We start from the raw sequence: 19,540 nt of genomic DNA on the forward strand, positions 1-19,540 counted from the left end.
AAGAGTTTTGGGTGACTGCAATGATAAAGCACAGGTTTCCCCTTTTACACTGGACATTGCATGCACAAAATGCTGATTACACATCTCTTTTTGGTCTGGGAGCCAGAGACTGTGTAAAAAATCGAGTTCAGAACATGAACATTTGCAGAGCAGTGCTCTCTATCGTGTTTTTGCCCTGTAATGTGCATTCTCACATGAAAGTGCACTTTTACCGATTCTTTGTCGTTGTCTGCTTCAGAAAATGTTGGTGGCAAAGATGCAAAGGCTCAGTGTTTTCCAGCCATCTCCTCTCTAACTTAGGTATGTGAAATCAGAGGCTTTGTCTTCACTATCATTTGAGTGATTTAAGGTAAAAAATAGCTTCTTATCACTTACTTAGCTGCTTGATTTCCAAGGCAGTAATGCGGGGTAAAAGTTCACCTCACGCGTGTCAGAAGGACTCTGCACTACGTGGGTGTGGTGTTGTGCTACACCTGATCCCTGTAAGGCATGGCTGTGCCCAGTCCTGAGAAGGATCTGGGCTGCTGAATGACTGTAACGAGAGTCGGTTGAGTGATTCAGTGGGAAGGGACCACACATGTTCAAAAACAAAAGGTTTTCTATCTGCTGACAGAACTGACTTGTGCTATGGCCACACAGTTACAAGACCCAACCCAAGGGAGGGTTGAGAAGCAGACTGTGGGCCAGACTCCTCCTGCTGTGGCAGCTTGCAGTTATGCTGGGTTGGATGGAACTTAAAATCATGTTGCTGACCTTATAAAAACATGGTAAAAGTCATATGTAAGTTGCATGGTTGCTGGCCTGTAGTTGTTTCTTTGTATTACGTTGAATTTTGCTGTCTTAAAACCAGCATTCCAGTAAAAGTGTGACAAGTACCACACTTACAGCCCGTGCCACCTTTACCAATGAGTCCAGTTTGAGGACTTTGTGTCTGATTCTTGACATATTGAATTTCTGAAATTAACAAGAAGCATATGCCAGTGGTCTGTTAACCTGCCAGGGCTCTCTTCTTGAGCTTTATGCTTACTCCAGAGGAACCATGACCCAAAAATACAGGCTCACTGAGCTAATCATCTTACAGCTCAAGCATAGTTGAGTTAATTCTGTGTAATAATTTACTGCTGTCAGCTCTACGGCAGGAGTTATCTGTGTGCAAAGTCCTGGTTCACAGCAAATACCACATAATACAGGTTAACACTAACCCCTCTGACTACAGACTAAGCTGAACTGCCTTAAAACACGCTGGCTGTTGTCTAACCACACACTTGGCTGCTCTGTCTGCTCTGCTGCTGGATGGTAACTTGGTTAGCCAAGGGATTTTTGATAGACTGCTGGAGTCCTCCTGCCACCATGGAGGCCTGGAACCATTTGTGTTGACTGAGGCTGTGATGGCCAAGTTGTCCTGTGTTAATCCATTTTCCATGGAAGACAGAAAGTGTAGGTAAAGGATGAAATGGGGTTAAATTCTTCCTGTGAGTAGCTGCTGCTGGTGACTGTGGACTAGTTTGACAGGGTTCACATCTGTGTTAACTTTCAGAAGACAACATGAAGCTATTATGCAGTTACTACCCACTCCAGGATCTGCACATCAATTAGGAGAGGCTGCTTACTCATGCTCCTCAAAAGTTGTGCCAAAATAGCTATTACATTATGTCAGAGCCCATATTTTCATCCTGAACAATCAGAATATAAACCTTGTTTCTCCTCAGCAGAAAGACCTACAACTTTGATACATGTTGCTTTCAGCTGCACTGGTTGAAGAGGGCTCCTCTGCTGTTGACACACATCAGGGAAATTGTGATGAAATGTGATATTATTTTGTCAGCAGTATATCTGGGAAGCTCCAGCAACACCATGTTCTGTAAACAGCTTTAGTTCCATGTGTTGTGACTTATTCTACTGTAACACTTTGGGTCCCTGCTCGGGACGCAGCATCCCGTGCTGCTGGTAGGTGCTGTGTGAGCATGAGGGGAGGTGGTGGGCTGCTTCACAGCAGCTCTGCCATCTCAGAATAAGGCACAAGAAGCAGATGGCTGCAGGGGGAAACAATGAGGCAGAGCTGTCAGCGTGATGGGATGGAGTCCTAGCACACCCACTGCCTTGCTGCTGGCAGAACCCTGCTCTGTGTCCTGCCCTGGAGAGAGCTCTTGTTGGACTTGGTCAGGGCAGGTACACTTGGAGGTACCTCCGAGATCCTCCTTTGTAAGTGGGATGAAGCACTGAGCAGGTGTTGTTGGAGAAATGTGGCGTTGTTGGTCGCCAGCTTCCAGCTTTCCTTCTTGAGGATCAGGAGCCTGAGGCTCTGGATCCCAGCTCTGTCCCCTTGGGTGTTTGTGGTGGTTTATTACAGCCCAGAGATTGATGGTAGGTGTAGGGTCTCAGGTAAGATAGGACATGCCGAGGAAGTAATGCCTGTGCTGAAGTGACAAAACCTGTTGTAACTTAAGCAGAATATTTGTTTTACTGATGCTTCTGGTTTTAGATGTGGAGGAACATGGAGACACATTTGTCTCCTCATTTTCCAGGCTGTCCTCCTGTAATAGCTGCCTGATAATGCTGTTCAGGAGCTCCTCTCGTGGGAATATTTGTACTGTGCAGCACAAGACTTGAATGAGGATTCTATACAGAAATCAGTACCATCGTGTTGATGGCCAGACTAAGCTCCGTGCTGTAGTTCTTGATCCTAATTCACAATTTTCTTTCTTTTTTTGTCTTTTGCCAAATACCTTTAATGCAGAGAACGTTATAACTCAGAAGAGATGGTGTATGATAAAAATAGAACCACTAGCTCCAGTTCCTCCATATGTTAATGGCTGGATTTTCAGGCAAGAGATTCCAGTAAGGTGTGCCAGCAGTCTGAATACCTGCATGTGCTGTGGCTCTCTTTGCATGAAAAAGCTGTTTGGGTTGGAGACAAGGGTGAGGTCATTGGGAGTTTGATATCTCTAAATTGGATCCAATTCCATTTGATTTTATTAGAAGAAATGAAGTATTGTAATTCCTGAGGTACGTGCAAGGTTCTTGCTTTGGAAATTCTGTCTTGCTTCCATTTATTTCTTCTCCATTATAAAATCGTGAGTGCATAACTTCAACACTGGAGGCCATCTGGAAATAGCTGGAGCAGGCTAAATTACACATTACATTTGATAAAAACTTTTCAAAGACCCTTTCTCAGGGGAAAGGGAAGGATGGAAGCCTGGAAAAAACTTCAGTAGGAAAAACAGACAGAGATTAGGGTTCAATAAATAGGAAATTATGGTAATGTTTTCATTCAGAGAAAATGCACAGGCAGAGATATTAGATGATGATTGAATACAAATGTTGAACCATCAAAGTGGTCCCTTGCCAGTGGCTGTTCTCCTGGTTTATTCTTTCTTCTACCAGCTAATGTATATGACTTCAAGATGCAAACCACTTTTCATCATTTCACGAGATACCTACCTGGATTAAAATAAAAGTAAATACATTAAATAATACAGGCTTGTAGGGAAAGTAATAATCTTAAGCAGGTAGTTAACACATGGATTTGGCTGTTTGGGAAGCTGTGGAGGTAGATTGTACTGGGAGGCTCAAAAAGATTGGGCAGTTTCATGGACAAACCAGACAGAGAGCAGCTGAACTGGGGTTGCTCTGTTTCTCAGTTAATGACTGTGGATACTGGAGGGGAGCAGAACACAGAGTAGCTGGGCTTGTGTCCTTTCCCACTGGAGACAGGGTGCTGACCCGGACAGAGTGACTCTGCCATGCCCTTGCCCAGCACCTGGGTCTGGGCACCACTCAGCCAAGCTCTAGCAGGTTGGATGTCTCGTTCCTTCTTTCCCTCCTTGTTTCCAACCCAGGAACAACTCGTCAAAGTGTGGACTAATGAATCATTGCAAGTGCTTGATGTGTTGGCAGCTCCTTGCCACCCAGCTTCACACTCTGTTCTGCTGCCGTAATTTTAAGAAACTATTGGAACAGTGCCCTCCTCCCCCAAAAAAAGTCTATCCAGAGATCTGGGAAGTAATGTATGCAGCCCTCCCCCAGTTTATTTGTACCAAGCCATTTGGGTAGGCCTTGATGTTAGTTTTAGCAGCAGAGCAGGTTCTAGTGAAGGAATCAAAATCTTGGATATAGTTTACCCTGAGAAGGTAATTGAGTGAGTTATTCCAGAATTGGTGAAAACAAACTCATCTGAGTTGGGAGAATCCAGTCCAAGACACCAAAATCTCCCAAGTCCATAAGTGTTTTGCTTTACATGGGGTATTAGTCATTATCCTGTCAGTAATGTTTGTTAGTTTGATTTAGAATTCATGTAGCAGTCTCTCACGCCAAGCTGTGTTCTCTGTTCATCTTTGCATGTACAGGAGACTTGTTTGTGTCTTAGTTTGATTGAAAAACTGACATCTGTACTTTCATCAGCTATTTGTCATATTTTATTTGACTCGCAAAGTCCATATCATGATGTACTTCAGTGTACATGTTAAAACAACTTAGTCCAGTGTTTTTAGAAGGCTCCTGTCTCTGGGGAGCAGATGCCTTGTGAGGGGGACCTGCTTCCCTTGGCTTGGCTGTGGGGTCAGTAGGTTGTACTTGTGCTCGCAGCAGAGAAGAAATAGGGAGTTATGGAAGTTTATGGTCTTCTCCTGACTGGGTACTCAGTGAATCTTTGGGTTTTCACCCCACATCACTGTAACACCTTGGCCCTTTGCTTTCTGAAGCAACCACAAGTCACATTGCAGGTGAGCCTGGCCAGAGGAAGAGTTTCCATTTTACAGAGAGGTGAAATCAGGGAGAGTGTTTCATCTGGAAGTTGGGAATTGGGCCTTTCCTTCAACTCCAGAGGAACAGTCCCCTTCTCCAAGAGCTTAAACCCTTTTCCAGTATTTGAAAAGTTGCCTGCTCGCCTCTGCTAGTGTTCCTGCCTTTTATTTTCCTCCATTTCTGCAGTGTCAGGAAGAAAAAATAAATCTGTAATCCAAGTAACATCCTAAATATAGAAGTGCTAGTTTACAAATGAGAAGTCTTTCTGATGGCTTCAAAATGGTTTTGTAATAAAAGGAAATGTATTTGACACTGCCAGAATTTACAGTCCCACCAGAGACTTGTGAAAGAGCTGCTATACCAAACAGCCTGGGCTGGAATGGAGCTTGTTGACACGTAGGGGTTACTGAAGGGTATTTCTGGCTGTTGCCATGAGGATGGCTTAGCAAGAAAAAATACCTTCTCTGCAACTACTGTAGGGCCTGTCTGTACCATCAGCTTTAAGAAAAAGTATTTTAATGGATGGTGGTTAAAGGGGGAGCTGCTTTTCAAAATTGGTACCAAGATATGGCCCCTGAGAGCCAGGAGGAAGGGTTCTGAGCAAATCTGGTGTGGGTGGTACAATCTAATACTACTTTTGGCTGTTTAACAGAGTAAAAAACAGTTTTTCTGGAGTCCCTGCAACTTTCAGGCTTTTTTTTTCTCCCTCTCTTTCTTTCTCCAAAATCTGTCAAATTTTGACTCTCTCATGTGTTGAGTTATAATTGCAGGAAGGTGTCACAGTGGTCCTCAGGTGCTGTCAAGCACAGAGACCATTCTCAGCTGTTTGAGATTTCAGCTCTGGGTTTAGAAGTGAATGGTCTTATTCCATTTGACGGCAATTATTTACAGCTGCATCCAGGGGTCCAGTTCTGTTTGGCACTTAGAGGCATAACCATAAAGGAGTTAGCAAAAATGGGTAGTTTGCCATGGTTCTGCTTGGTCTGCCTTTGGAGGCACTGTCAGTGTGTTGGGGAGAGAGGAACCTTCTACCCAGCTTCTGAGAGTGTCCAAAAATAAAATGGGAGGACTTAAAAAAGTGGCTGATGATAGAAGGGAATAAATAGTCTGTAATGAACCTATGCCCTACCAAAAGTAGTTTTCAGAGTGAAATAAGATGGCTAAAACAAGTATTGGAAGCTTGATCAATATAATTGTCTATCAAACTGAGGATCTAATGCTTCATTGTCTTCAGATGAAATTCCTTTCTTATTCACTGTTACACACAAGGTTTGCACTATATTATTTTCATCTGCAGGCCTCTTAAGGGCTTTATGGCTTGCCTGGGAATCCTGTGTTGCTGCACAATCAGAAAATGAAATGTCATGGTATGCTGAACATTGAGGAATTGCTTAAATGTTTTGCTAAAGATCAGTTCCCCATGCTGTGTGGCAGCAGTTTGAACAGCAAAACCCCAGTTTTTAAGGCTTAGTTTTCATCCACGTTTAGGCCTTTGATTGTATAACTTGTTTCTGTGGGTGCTGGGGCTTTGCTCTGCTTTTTGCTGTGATTTTAACTTGAGGGCTTCTGCTGCCCTCACACCACTGGCTCTTGTTTGAGTCCCCACTGTGCTGGGGACCACCAGGCTCTGCTCCTCCTTGGTACGCAGTGAAAATACCTCCATGAGCTCTCAGAGATGTTTCAGGTTACATAAACCAGGATTTAAAATAGTATCTTTTTCACAACATTTGGAACACGTGTTCGTGAATATAAATTTTCAGCGCAGTGCCAACAGAGTTAGTTTAACAGATGCAGAACTCTGTTACTAAGTATAGTTTCTGCAGTTATCTCCCCACACAAATTTCTCCCTGGGCATTTGCTATGTGCTTATCAACACTGCAGAAGATCATATGCATGTTCTTTTTTTTTCAGAAGTCTGCAAGCTTTCTGCTTTCAGAAGCTATTGAAAGCACGTTCTTCTGAAGCCACATTGAGTTTCAAGTGATGAATCAGAATTCTGCATGGAAAGATTTGGGTACAAACACAATAAGAAAATTTAGCAATACTTCTTTTTTCTCGTGGTTTTTTTCCCCCCATTCTTGCTTTCCCTTGGTAAACAGCAACACTTGCTGGCAAGAATGGGAATAACAGATCAATCTGCTTATTTTCAGTTGTTGGATTCATGTGTGTCAGTCATCCAGCTCTTTTCCAGCTGTTACCCAGTGAGAATTTACCTGGTAGAGAGGAAGATTTAATGTCTTGGCAAACGATCAGACTCCTCCCTAGTGACATTAAGCCCACAAGAGAACCAGAAGTCAGTTTCAGATTTTGTTTGGATGAAAGCCGAATTCTTGGAGTTTTCCCTCCAAAATAAAATGCTCTCATGGGTTAGGCAAACGGGATTTGTAAGCTCAGGAAACTATATTTAAACAAGAAAGGAGTTAATTGAAGGTTGCCTGTTCCTCTTTTGCCAAGCAGCAGGACTTTTGTAGGGTGTGAAACCGTGGTTATTAGCCAGGGCTAATGGGGATTGTCTCATTCATTACCATGCACTGTTAAGAGTAACTGTTGGTTCCTCTGTTCAAGCAGTGCCTCTGTTGCCAGTGCTGTCAGGAGATCTGCTTCATTAAAAAAAAAAACAAAGTCCTGGGCTTGGTATGTTAGTAGCCATTGAAGGGGAACATAAAAGAAATACAATAGGAACAACATACTGAAAAGAAACACGGCTTTTAAGGTTGTTGAGTGCTTAATTCTTTTGTAATCAAAGAGAATTCAAGTGCCCACACACAGTAAAAATAGGGCTGGGGAAAAGAAAGCATCAAAACTAGCAAAAAGGCTTTGGGTTTGCTGAAGTAAAAGGGGAAAAAAATGGGGGGAAGTATCAAAAAACCCTAAAACTAACTTACAAAACAAATAAGAAAACCCCTAACCAGACAGAAACCCCACCTTGTTTTGGTGGAAGTTGAGGGACATAACTCGATATAACCATGATATACTTGATATAACCATGATCCACTTTCTGTCCCATCACATCTGACAGGTGGCAGTGGAACATGGAGGTTCTGCATCAAGTGTGAGCTCTGCACAATTACTTGTCTTCTGTTCTGCTTTGATGTCCAGTAACTTATCAATGGATGTAATTTTAGAGAAACATTGGTGTTGAGGTTTTACGTCTCTATTTTTGTGCATGTTTAGGTTTTGTTGTTAAGATTGCGTTGTTTCTTTTTTGTAGGACGGCACAGTCCTAAATCTTTGATTAAGGAAAAAATAAAAGAGTTTCTATGAAAGTGTGTGGAGTGATGTGTGTGGCATTGCTTGGGAGAGGGAAGCCCTTGCCTGTGTCCTGTGAACATCACTGCTCTTGGGTTGTTGCTGGGAGATTGGCAGAGTTGGGTGTGCTTGGATAACTCTGAGGCAAGTGAGCTTCTGCTAGAGTGGACACAGCTCTGTGCTTTGGGAATAACAAGGGATAAGCTTCTCTAATAAGTAGGTATTTTATTTTATTGAAATTGATAGCTGTTGTGGAGGTTGCTGGGGTTGGTGGTGTGGTCTGTAGTGTCAATTCTCATCTTCCTAATTTGCAGTTCAGTTTGTTGGCACCACTGGCCTCCCTAGTTGTCCCTTCCCCACCCTGGTGGTCTTAACAGAAAATGGATTTTTCAGCAATTTAAAACTTTTTCCATAGGTGCTATTTCTTTCTGCTCAGCTTTTGCAGGCTTCAGCATTTGCGGTGCAAAAAAAATCTGTGCTGGGGTATTTTCAGGATTCCCTAAACAAGGAATTACTGCTCCAAGTCTGGCTCTGAGTGTTGCTGTCCCTTTCCTTGCATAAAGACCACCCGTGTAGTTGGATTCTGCGTGGATTCATCTCCTAAAAGTAACTTCAGGGGCTGCTGTTGGGAGAAGAAAACATAGCTGGGCCAAGGCATCTGGAGCCTGCTGTCATGTACTTCTCTTGTCTGCACCTGGGGGCAAAACTGACTCCTGAAGTTGTGTAGGACTTCCCCCTTGAAACAGGGAGCAGGAATATGGGGAGGCAAAGGAAAGCTTGGGATTTTCCATATCCTTGTGCTTAATTTAAGGCAGTGATTCAGCCAGCCAAGGGAGACAGTTTTATCTGTTCAGCTCTGGTACAGGCGTTGCCTCTTCTTGTGCCAAATACCTTAGAGGATGGGAAGAGACAGCACGGTCCTTCTGGAAACCTGGAGAAGAATTTTGGTGGTTAAAAAGAAATAAAATAAACTTGAATCTGCTGAGTTTGTGCTGCCATTTACACCTAATAGAAGAGAGTAGGGATTACAGCAGAGCTCAAGAAAAAAACCTTGAGTCTATGAGTGTGTAATATTAAGGAAGCCTTTTATTTCTGACTGATCTGTGTACCTTGGTATTTTCATGTCTCCTGGAGAAGGCTCCTGTGTGTGGTTTGTCCATCCAGCAGCTGTGGTAGCCCATAACTCTAAAGTGCTGTGCTGCAGGTCTGAGATTAGTGTTGAAATCTGCACGTTTATTTCTGAAACATGATACAAATGTAACAACTTCTGCAGATCAGCTATAGATTAGCAAATACTTGGTGAGTCATACCTTCCCCTTGCTGCCTTTTTTTTTTTTTCTTAAGCATGTCATAAACGTTTAGGAAGGCTCATTCATCCCAGATAGGTGTGAAATCAATCTTTGATGCATAGGGCTGTGACTCAGGGAGTGGAAACAAAAAGGCTACTTGGTGTAATGTCTGCTGCTGTGCTCTTGCCAAATGCCATGAGCAGAGGGGGAAATCTCTCCTGCTCTAGTTTGTTTGGGAGATGCTTTGAAGATTATGGATCTCGTCCATATAGCAGACACCCAATTAACTGTGATTAGGAGTGTTGTAGGTAATAGCTCTGCTATGAGGATGAAGAGAAGATGAGAAAGATGAATAGCACAGGATGTGCAGGTATTGGCTGGATGTGTGAGGGGAGGTGATGGGGTATTGGGAGTTCTGTTCCACAGGGAACAAGACAGCAGGAGAAGGGAACAAGACAGCAGGGCAGTGTGAGACATCCCGGCCTGGAGGGAGCTTTTTCAGGAGGGTTTCTAGGGCAGGTGTCAGCAGCCTGGCTGGGAGCTGATGTCAAGGTGAGTTTCTGCTTCATCTCCTCTCTCTGGCTTCTGTCCCTCTCTTTGTTGTGTATGTGCCTTTGGCCCTTCTGATGGAATAAGTGGGACTGCATCTCTACAAGATCCTTAGTTCTTTTATGCAGCACAAAGAGGAACTCAGAGCCTTTAGAATCTATCTCTTGCCCATTCTTCTTTTTTGGCTTGAAATTAAGTATGTCAAATATATCTTTAGCTGTGAGAACTTTCCTTATCCTTCCATGTCCATCTTCTGTCCCCAGGATGCTCCCCATCCCCTTCTTCTTGTACCTGCTCTTTCAGCATGGAGGTGGTTCTGTCCGTTGGTAAATGGAGCTGGCTGCCGTAATTTCCCACATGTTCTTCACCTTCTTCCTTCTCATCTTAGAAGTCACTATTCCAGATTTGTCTTGTGCTACATCACACCTGCTTCCCCTTCCCAGAGCTTTTACTGTGTCCAACAGATCGCGTTCCATGACTGTTACCTTTGTGAGCCATTTAAAATGATTTTATTAGGGAACTGTGCTGTATGTTGAGAGATGGCAGAGAGTGGGTGTCATGTTTTCACAGCTCTTGGTGGCACACAGGAGCCTCTACACTGTTCCCAGTGGGTGCTGTATACTCTAGAGCTTGCTGTCCCAGGCACAGATTCTGCCCAGCCTCTTGCACTCGGGCAGCTGGGGCTGATGGAGCAGCTCTCAGGGCTCTCTGAGTGTTTGAGCAGTGTTGCTGTTCCTGTAATTGCACTGGGTGGACAAACAGGCTGCTTATTGCTCCTGTGATTGCCCAGGAAATGTTCTGTCAACTCCACCCTTTTTTTCCTGATGTGTAGCACATCCCTCTGATCCAGTGTTGAGCTAAGCTGGAGAGGGGAGCAGAACACGGGGTGAGTCATCTCACAAAGCTTTTGCAGCAGGTGTCTGGCTGAATCTGCTTACCTGCCTTTCTTTCCTCATGGTCTTTTTTTGCCCCATCTCTCCAGTTTTTTTGGGTTGTTGTTTAGCAAGGTGCTCTTAATAGAAGGAGATTTATTAGCTTATTTTTTGCCCCCTGTTTTCCATTCTTTCCCTTGTGATATTCAGCTTCCAGTGTGGGAGATAAATTGGCAGGTAAAGATGATGTTTAGGTACATTCTGCTGCAACACTTCTATGGCAGCTTCATCCAAAGAAAGGGAAGGGGAAGGGTCAGGAGTGCAGCGCTTGGGGAGGAAGGAGAGGGAGCTACAATGCTGTTTCAAGTAAAACTTTGTGTTGGCTTTGTTGCATCAAAATGAGTTGACTATTTCATATGGAAAAGATATTTCTCCTTCCTTCAAAGGGAAGAAGAGATCCACAGTATGAAGTGGTTCAGGCTTTTTTGTCATTATTAAAAAAGACAAACCCTTTGGCTAGCATCTATTGTAAGGACTGCTGCTGTCTCCTGGCACTCTTCTGTCTCTCCTCATGTTTCTTATGTTGTCTGTCTTCTATAATTAAAGTTTTTCAGGACATGAGTGGTCATGTTTGCTATTTGTGTGGTGTTTGTACAAGATGCTGATTGATGTTGACTGCTCCTGTGTTCTGTGGCAGTGCAAACAAGTAATTAAGTAGCAGATAGAGATTCGGTGTATGTATGAGTGGATGTGCATAACCCCCCTGATATGCTAATATGGAGGGGGAAATACAGAGCTTTAGGTTTTGTGACTTTGATAAATTAACTGTTTTCAGGTAGTAGGTAAAATACCCAATGTGCTCAAAGGAATGTGGCAAATTAGACGCCTTTGAGTACAGAAATCTGTCAGGAATTGCAGACACGAGTCATTCAGCAGCTGCATTGTTTAATACTTTTAAATGTTACTGTAACTTTTAACGCAGATGTACAAACCTTTACCCATTTAAGCAATTAATTTTGTTCGAATATTATTTTGTTCGTATTAATGCTTTTGGTCCTCATCACTTTTTTACCAGTCAGAAAGAGAAAGCTGTAATAGGATCTCCAGTAAGTCCATTTTGATATAAGTCCACTCTTCAACTCCTCCATCACTGGATAAATGCTGTATGGTTTCTTTTCACAACATAAATATTTAAAGGGAACATAACTTGTCGGTGGAAACCATCTAATTAAAAGTATTAGGAGCTGTGTTTATTTATAACATGTATGAATAATTATTACTCAAAGTCTGGGTATTATTTTCTTGGGAAGTCCCTCATTAGAAACTCTGCATCATCCAGGGTGAACTGCACTGTTACTTAACCAGTTTCGGTTTGCATCTGGGCAGAGGCATCAGAAGAAACTGCAGAGGCAAAAGGAACTTGCTGTGAATATGAAAGCAAATTTTCCAGCATCCCAGCATTTTTTGTAATTATTTTTATATATGTGTCTGGAGCTTAAACGCTCTCAGAGCTGAGCTGCTTGAGCAGTGCAGTGTTAGTGCGTGGAGTGTTGTTCTGGGTGGTGCAGGGAGGAAGGGGAGAGCAGTCAGGGAGGGGGGAGTGTTTCCTCCCCTTAATGCCAGTGCTGCTGAGCATCTCTGGGCTGCCATGCACCTTCTGCCAGACTGCACTCCCTTGGTGCAGCTCTGCTTGGATTGTACATCCAAGCATTTGGCCCCTCTCCATTTCCTTTAGAACAGGGACCATTGTTTGCGCTTGGACAACAGTGGCTGTGTTTTCTAATTCAAAAAATGCCTTATAGAAGAGGCCTTTATCATCATCCCTGCTTTGCAAATGGGGAAATAAAGAGAGAGGGGAGCAGCTTACCCTCAGGTGATGGAGATGAGCAGCAGTGAGGAACAGGATCCTTGTCTTTGCCAAGTCCTGTGGTTATTTCATCTGATGTTAGTGCCATCAAGTAAAACTCTCCTGTGAGCTTGTAAAATAAGAATTTATTGCAAAGTATTTCAGAACATGGACAACCTTTCCCTCCATGTAGCCAGAGCTGGATTAGTTGCAATTACTGGTAATCATGGCCTTAAGCTACTGGCAGTGATATTCTTTGACAGGTAGGGATATTGAGAGCTCCATAGTCAGTGCTGGAGCTTTGAGTTGGAGAGGCCTGGCAGACAATAACAGCACTAGCAGGCTGCTTCTCATCCTTCAGGTTCCTGAGAAGGGAAGTTTCTGTACTTTGTGCTCATGGCTGGGGCTGGGAAGTGCTCTTCTCGTGGTCCCATGCATGGGGAGTGAACTCTGACTTGCTCACTTTGTGAAGCTGCTCCTTAGATTTTGCTACACACTTGTCCTTTCCTTAAAGAGAACAAAACCAAAAGCCTTTGGGGTTTCTTGTCCCTATATTCTCAATTCTTCAGTGTTGTTTTTTTTCTACATGACTTCCCTTTTCTTATGATCTGATGGTGAAGTTCTTCCTGAGCCTGTAAATACTGATCTCCTGTCCCATCTGTCTATCTCTACATACACCCTTCAGCTACTCTTCCATCTTTACTACAGTGATACTCAGTTGTGCTCTCCACACTTTCCTGGCCCTGTCTTTTTTTGCCTCTTACCTCAGCTGCCCTATCTCCTACCTTTCTCATGCTGCTGATGTTTCAGACTCCACCTGTGCCACATCTCTTGGGATTGTTCCTCACAATCTGACACTGACTCTGTCCTGACAGCTTCTTCTCTGCATCTCTTTTTTTTCTTGCATTTTCCTGTGCCCTTTTCTCCTGAAGGAGAAGGCTTCTTGTGCTGCCTTCTTCCTTTGGTGTTATATTTTCTTCACTTTATTCTCTGCCCTCTTTTTACTATTGAAGAAATTAAATTTCTGTACCTTTGTAGGTGACAGCTAGATCTTTGAATTTTCACAGTATAAAGGAATCCCAGCAATACCTCTCTATTGTATAGTGTATTGTACAGCACAAACCCAAGGGTGATCCCCACAACTCTTGTTTTGTGAACTTAGTTAATTTGAGGAGCAAAGGATAGGAAAATAATATAAAAACAGAGAATGGTAGTAGTAGTTAGAAATTCAGCTTGCAGGACAAGGAGAGGCTGCCCTCTGTATTAAGAGCTTATTGTTCAAAAGTGGAAATTGTAAGGATTTTGCTAACTGTCCACTTTTGAGACCAGGCTAGGGTGGAGAGCAAGCACTTGTGGCAGGATATGAGTTTGTTTTGTGTTCAGGGTAGGGTGACAAGGGATTCTGACCTCTCTGTCACTTTTTTTTCTTTTATCCTCTGTTTGCTATCCATTAATCCCTATATGCATGACCCAAACTAACCATAATGTGTGCTTTGTAGCTGTCATCTCACTGTGATTTATTTCTGCCTGTTTGCTCAGAACTGTTTGCTTGTGTGGCTAGAAGTGGGGTAACCAGGATCTAGCATGAGGGCTGTGCTGCATGATGCCGGTGATGTTAAAGCCTTGCTGTGCTTCTGTCATGGAAGAGGAGGAATCCAGCCTTGAATTTGCATGTTCCCATTATACAGCAAAGGAAAACTGAATTGGAAACTGAGGCTTGATTACATTTTTCTATTCTGTTCCTAAACTATTATTTCCTGTCCACCCACCTCTTCCCTCCCCAAGATTAATAGAATTTAAGCAGTCAGCTTTGCATCTAAGAACTGGGCTTCTAAAAAATGCAGTGGAAATGAATCCATTAATGCCTTAAGAACTTTACCATAGAAACATCTCAGTTCTTCCACAATAGCAGCATTTTTCTTGGTTTATGCAACCAGTAGCATGTGAAAAAAACTCTGTGTTGCTAAGGATGATCCACATGTTGACATGCTGTTGGAACACCAATGCACTTCATGGTATTTTAGATTTGGTCAGCCATCAATCAAAGTGTTTTCTGATAGTTTGGTAGTTTTCCTTAATCTTGTGACATTGTAGATGCTGGAACTGGAATATAACCATGCAGAGCTCACAGGAGAGAAATGCCTTTGTTCTGTGCCCTCCTTCTGTCTTGTGTGAGAAATACCAAAACCAAAAAGGTGTGTCTTAGAGCCTGGTGGTGCTGTGAGTGCTGTGAGCACCAGGAAGCCTAATGAACAATTTGTCTGCTAAAAGCTTGTGCTTTCCCCTCTCAGTGTTGCTGTTGATCTAAAGAAACAATCTCCTTGCAAACTCTGGAATTGTTCATGCCCTGTGATTGGCGTGGCTGCCAGCGCATTGCTTTTTGTTATTATAAGAATGTAACTTTTGATGTCTCGGCAGAATGTGTTTGTTCATCAGCTGCTCTTAACAAGTGCTTTGTGGATCTGCATCCTGCAGGCATCTGTCCTGGTTTGCTTTATATTTAGGCGAGGCAAAGGAGCTGTACTGAATACTGTCAAGATTGACCCAGGGTGGTCTGGGCCATCTCCTTTGAGTCTTGGAGTTCTGACCAGGGTCTTCAAACAATGACTTTGCTGTGTGGGTGCCCGAGTCCAGCTCATGGGATCTGCAGCCTGTCATCCTGAGTCTGCGGTAAGAAACACCAAGCTGGAAGGAGGAAAAGAGGATAGAGACAGGCAGGCAACTTTGTCTTGAAGCTCAAAGCCTGACTTAGGGAGGAGATGTGAGAAGTGGGGGTTTCTGTAGGATTTTCTGGTTTGTCTGTTTTCTACATAGACATTAATACTTGTGCTCTAGTCAGTGACAATGCAGCTGGAATCAGAGGCAAGTGCTGGGGCATTGGGGTCTCCCCTCTTCCCCACCTGTGCTCTGTGGTGTGCAGAAACTGGAGACATCAGTGTTTCCTTCAGGAGCTTTGGAAGACTTGCTGTGTCAAGATGTCTGTGCTGCAGTGTCTGGTGGCTTGAGTGACACTGCCAGATGGACTCTGTGCTCAAGTGGCTCTGACCACTGGCCACATCTTCACATGTCTGAGGGCTGAGTCACCTATTAGATAATGGTTTTTGAAATATTTTTTTAGTTTATCGAGCAAGGCTTACTAAATTATTCCAAAACCTATGGAATATTGTTTGTCCTTAGTCCAATAGAGACAGTCATTTTAAAGCGTTTGGAGAAAGTGTATCCCAAGATATGCTCTGGTGTTTCTGTTGACTGAAATTGCTTATTAACTTGGTGATGCAGCAAGGCTGCTGTCTGGTATAGATCATCTAAGACACCCTCTACTGCTCTGCTCAGTCAGTGTGTGTATTTCCTTAAAAGTGCTACAAGAAGCACAAATATAGCTGGAGCACCTAGTCTGGAGTCAGGGACAAAAATAAACATGACATTATTATATTAGACTTGGCCACAGTTCTGACTGGTGGTGAGCTTTGATAACTTTGACATCTAATATTTTTAAGCAGACTTTAGGGTTCACAAGCTTTGCTAGTTTGGTGGATAAGCCTTTCTCAGTCAGTTTTTTTCTTTGCTGTTCTTGTTTTGGTGTTTGTATCCTTCTCTTAAAGCTGCAATTACAGAAAGCCAGGGTTGTGCTTTTCCCTGCTTATACCAAAGTGGCACTTGGACACGATGCCCCAGCTGCCAGCTGCAAATGCTTTTTTTTGGTACAGCAAGGTCAAAATTACACAGACCTGCAATCAGCTTGCTCTGCTACCTTACTAAAGCATTTTTGTAGCTCTCCTACCTCCCTTCCTGCACTGAAACACCTAAATTTAGAAACGTTGAAGCCCAAGGGTTAGATTGTGCTGTGAATTTGCCACAACTCATTTGGTGTGCATTATGCCCATTCAGACAGTTCAATGGCAGTTCCCTTTCTCCTGCTTGTGTTTTGGGAAGCCACGGGCTGCTTGCCAGCAGAGTTTGGCCACTGGGCTGCTTTGGGTCCATGTCACTGCTGTTACTCTCACTGCTATAGCAATAGCTGTATTTATATTTGCAGTATCACCAGCTACAGCCTTTCTATTTTAGGAATCCCTGGCATGCTGTAGCCTTTCCAGAACATGATTTGCACTCTTAGGGAGAATGAAAGATGCATCCAGCAGAAAGGAGCAAGCTTGCAGAAGTTTGGATGTACATCAAGTTTTCTTGGGGCATACCTTAAGAGAAGTGATGAATGGTTATGAATTATGACTGTTAGAAGATTTCTGCCACTTACAGAAAACTAACAAGGGGAGATTTTGACTGATTCTGATTAATTTTTTCCAATGCATATACACTGGTCTAGTACTTCTTGTTTTCAGTTCTGAATAACTATTAACTCAATATTGTGGATTTGTAACTGAAACTGATGTTCAGTAAAGAAGCTGCTTCTCCAAGCCATAATCTTTTCCTAAACTTGCTTAAAGGTGATAAAAAAGTGCTCTGAGACACTGGCACTTCTGTGGAATAGCAGTATGATGAACAACCTGTGTGTGTATGTGTTGGGCTTGAGCAGGAAAACTGCTGAAGGCTGACTCTTGTTTCGGAGGAAGAAGGGGAATTCAGCCACTCAGTGCAGTCAGATTTGATCCTTTAGTGTTTAAGAAGGCAGTCAGGAAATTTGCTGCCTCCACTCGAGGTTCTGTGGTTGATGAGGAGAGGAGAACATGTGTAAGGTTTCAGTGGTTTCTTGTTGGCTCAGCTAACTGAATTTTAGTAGTTGTCAACATTATTAAAAGCTTACATGATATCTCTAGTTAATTCTGTTAAAAGAGTTTGGCTGGTATGAACATTCAATCTCTGAATCTCTTAAAATTACAGCAGGTCAACAGACAAACTTACAAGGATTAATAAAGAATTTAACAACAAGGGCCCAGAGAGTAAATGACTTGTGTAGAGCCTGTGCAGCAATACATGCACAGAGGAGTTACTGAAGAGTATCAAGAGTCTTGTTGCAACTATAAATGTTCTTATTAATCTTTTGCAGTGGGTGATGCAGTGCCTGGGCCACATCATTCTTGATCCTGTGGCTGAAACCTTTCTAATGTAGATGAACAAAATATTTTTAAGTATATGATAAGTAAATTAAGAGACAAGGATTGAGTCACCGTTTCTGGACCAGAAATAATTTGGGTTGGAAGGGACCCCCAAAGGTCTTCTGGACCCCTTTGCTCTGCCCTTCTAACAGCCCCAGCTCTAAACCATCTTAGCATGAGCAGCCAGCCAAGGAACCAAGACAGGCCCACTGATTTCTAAGGTATTTCCTTTTTGTCAGAGGGCTCAGCAGTGCCAGGGCTGTGGGCTGCTGCTTTTCCTTCCTAGCGCCAGTGCTGGGCACTTCCCAATGCACTTCAGAGCCTGGATGTTCCAGGTTTCAGAACATTCTCAGCTGTGCTGATAGGTACATGGTGGGTGGGAAGAGTTTGTTTCCTATTGAAGAAATTAATTGCTGGTAACTTCCCACATTATTCTTTCTTGGTTTTGTCACTGAATATTTTCCAGGACCTGGGGTTTTTTTCTGGTAGCAGTTTTGGCTGGAAAAGCTATAGGCTGCTTCTCAGTGCTGTTCACTCAAAAGCAGCTAATATTAAGACGAAAGCTCATTTTCATGTTCAGAACTTGTGGATGATTAATTTTTTGGTAGCAGAGGTTTTTTTTTTTTTCCTTTATTTAAGTGCTAACAAAATATGTGCATGTACAAAAGCTGTGTTTGAGTGCACAGAGATTAAGCCAGCTAAAAATAGCGACTTCTGTGACCCTGCTGGAATTTTCTTTAAGCTTGGAAACACTGAAGTGTGTGTTTTGTCAGATTTGAATCATGAACCTTGAAGAAGAGCTAATGACTTCTTATTTCTCACCCCTAATCTTCAACTTGAGCATTCTTTATGTGAACAGCAGATCAGTCTGAAACTGTACCTCAGGCTTTACCTACCTTATTTAACTTTGCTTACTTGCTTTGTTCATTCTAACATCTTTTTCTGCTCCAGTGAGTGTGTTTATGAAAATCATTATTTTCAACCCTTATTGTCAGACCCGTGCAAGCTGTGCAATTGTTGCTGGGGGTGACAGTTCCCCAAATCTGCCTTCTTTTCTGTTGTGCTTAAAACCAAGCTTTTTCTCTTGAGCATCTTGTAACTCTTTCCCTCATGAAATGTGTGGCTTTCTCTGTTACTCCATCTTGTTTTCTTGGCAACTTAATGAAGATATTTTAGGTGGGGCTAAATAATCAGCTCTTGGGACAAAAGCTGTAAATATTCTCTGCTACCTGTCCTGGTGGATCTGGTGTTAGGCAAGGGATGGCAAAGCTCTCATTTGCTTTTGGGGCTGAGATTCAGTTCTGGCCTTCAAAAGTGTTCCCTGGATGTGCTGCACCCAAAGTGGCTGGGGTGCAATTAGCATTGCCATAAATTATGCTTTACCGCTGAGATTCACTTTTGGCCTTCAAAAGTGTGCCCTGGATGTTCTGCACCCAAAGTGGCTGGGGTGCAATTAGCATTACCATTAATTATGTTTTACCAACAAAAAGTGATTGAAATGCCCCAGTTTGGTTGAAATTGAAATGTTCTGGTAGCAAGCAATTGTAAAGCCTTGCACATCCCCTTTTGATGCAGATTTTCTTTCAGATATATTAGTATTTAAACTATAATAGATGTTTTAGTAATTTGTTAAATCCTCGCTTCAAAAAGTCTTTTCTTTAAATTTGTCTCTGTTTCTGTGTAGAACGGAATTGCAAAAAATAAATTCCAGTGCTTGACTAGCTCTTGTTTGGCATGAAGTTGTAGAGCACTTAAAATTCCTCATACAACAGCTTTAATTGCTTGCTAATCTTGCCTAAAGATTGGCTGAGAATGTCGGCTCAGTTCTCCTGTTGCTTATTCTCAGTAGCACAGACTGCAAATGCTTGGGGAAAATGTACTGGGAGCGTTTTCTGCAGAACGAGGGTGAAGGGGTATGGAAACACTTGCCTAGAGGTCAAA

At 42.9% G+C, this 19,540-nt stretch overlaps 1 protein-coding gene and 1 long non-coding RNA gene across 6 annotated transcripts in view; both read left to right on the top strand.

Annotated features, from left to right (window-relative positions):
• Positions 1-19,540, top strand: part of MITF (melanocyte inducing transcription factor) — a 98,743-nt gene that overhangs the window by 16,597 nt on the left and 62,606 nt on the right. The window lies entirely within an intron of this gene.
• Positions 6,652-8,009, top strand: LOC120495748. Its single transcript, XR_005626137.1, has 2 exons — positions 6,652-6,757; positions 7,763-8,009. It is a non-coding gene; the product is annotated as an uncharacterized LOC120495748 (long non-coding RNA).

This window comes from Passer montanus, unplaced genomic scaffold, assembly GCF_014805655.1.
Source record: "Passer montanus isolate IOZ18808 unplaced genomic scaffold, ASM1480565v1 scaffold9, whole genome shotgun sequence".
NCBI classification, from domain to species: domain Eukaryota; kingdom Metazoa; phylum Chordata; class Aves; order Passeriformes; family Passeridae; genus Passer; species Passer montanus.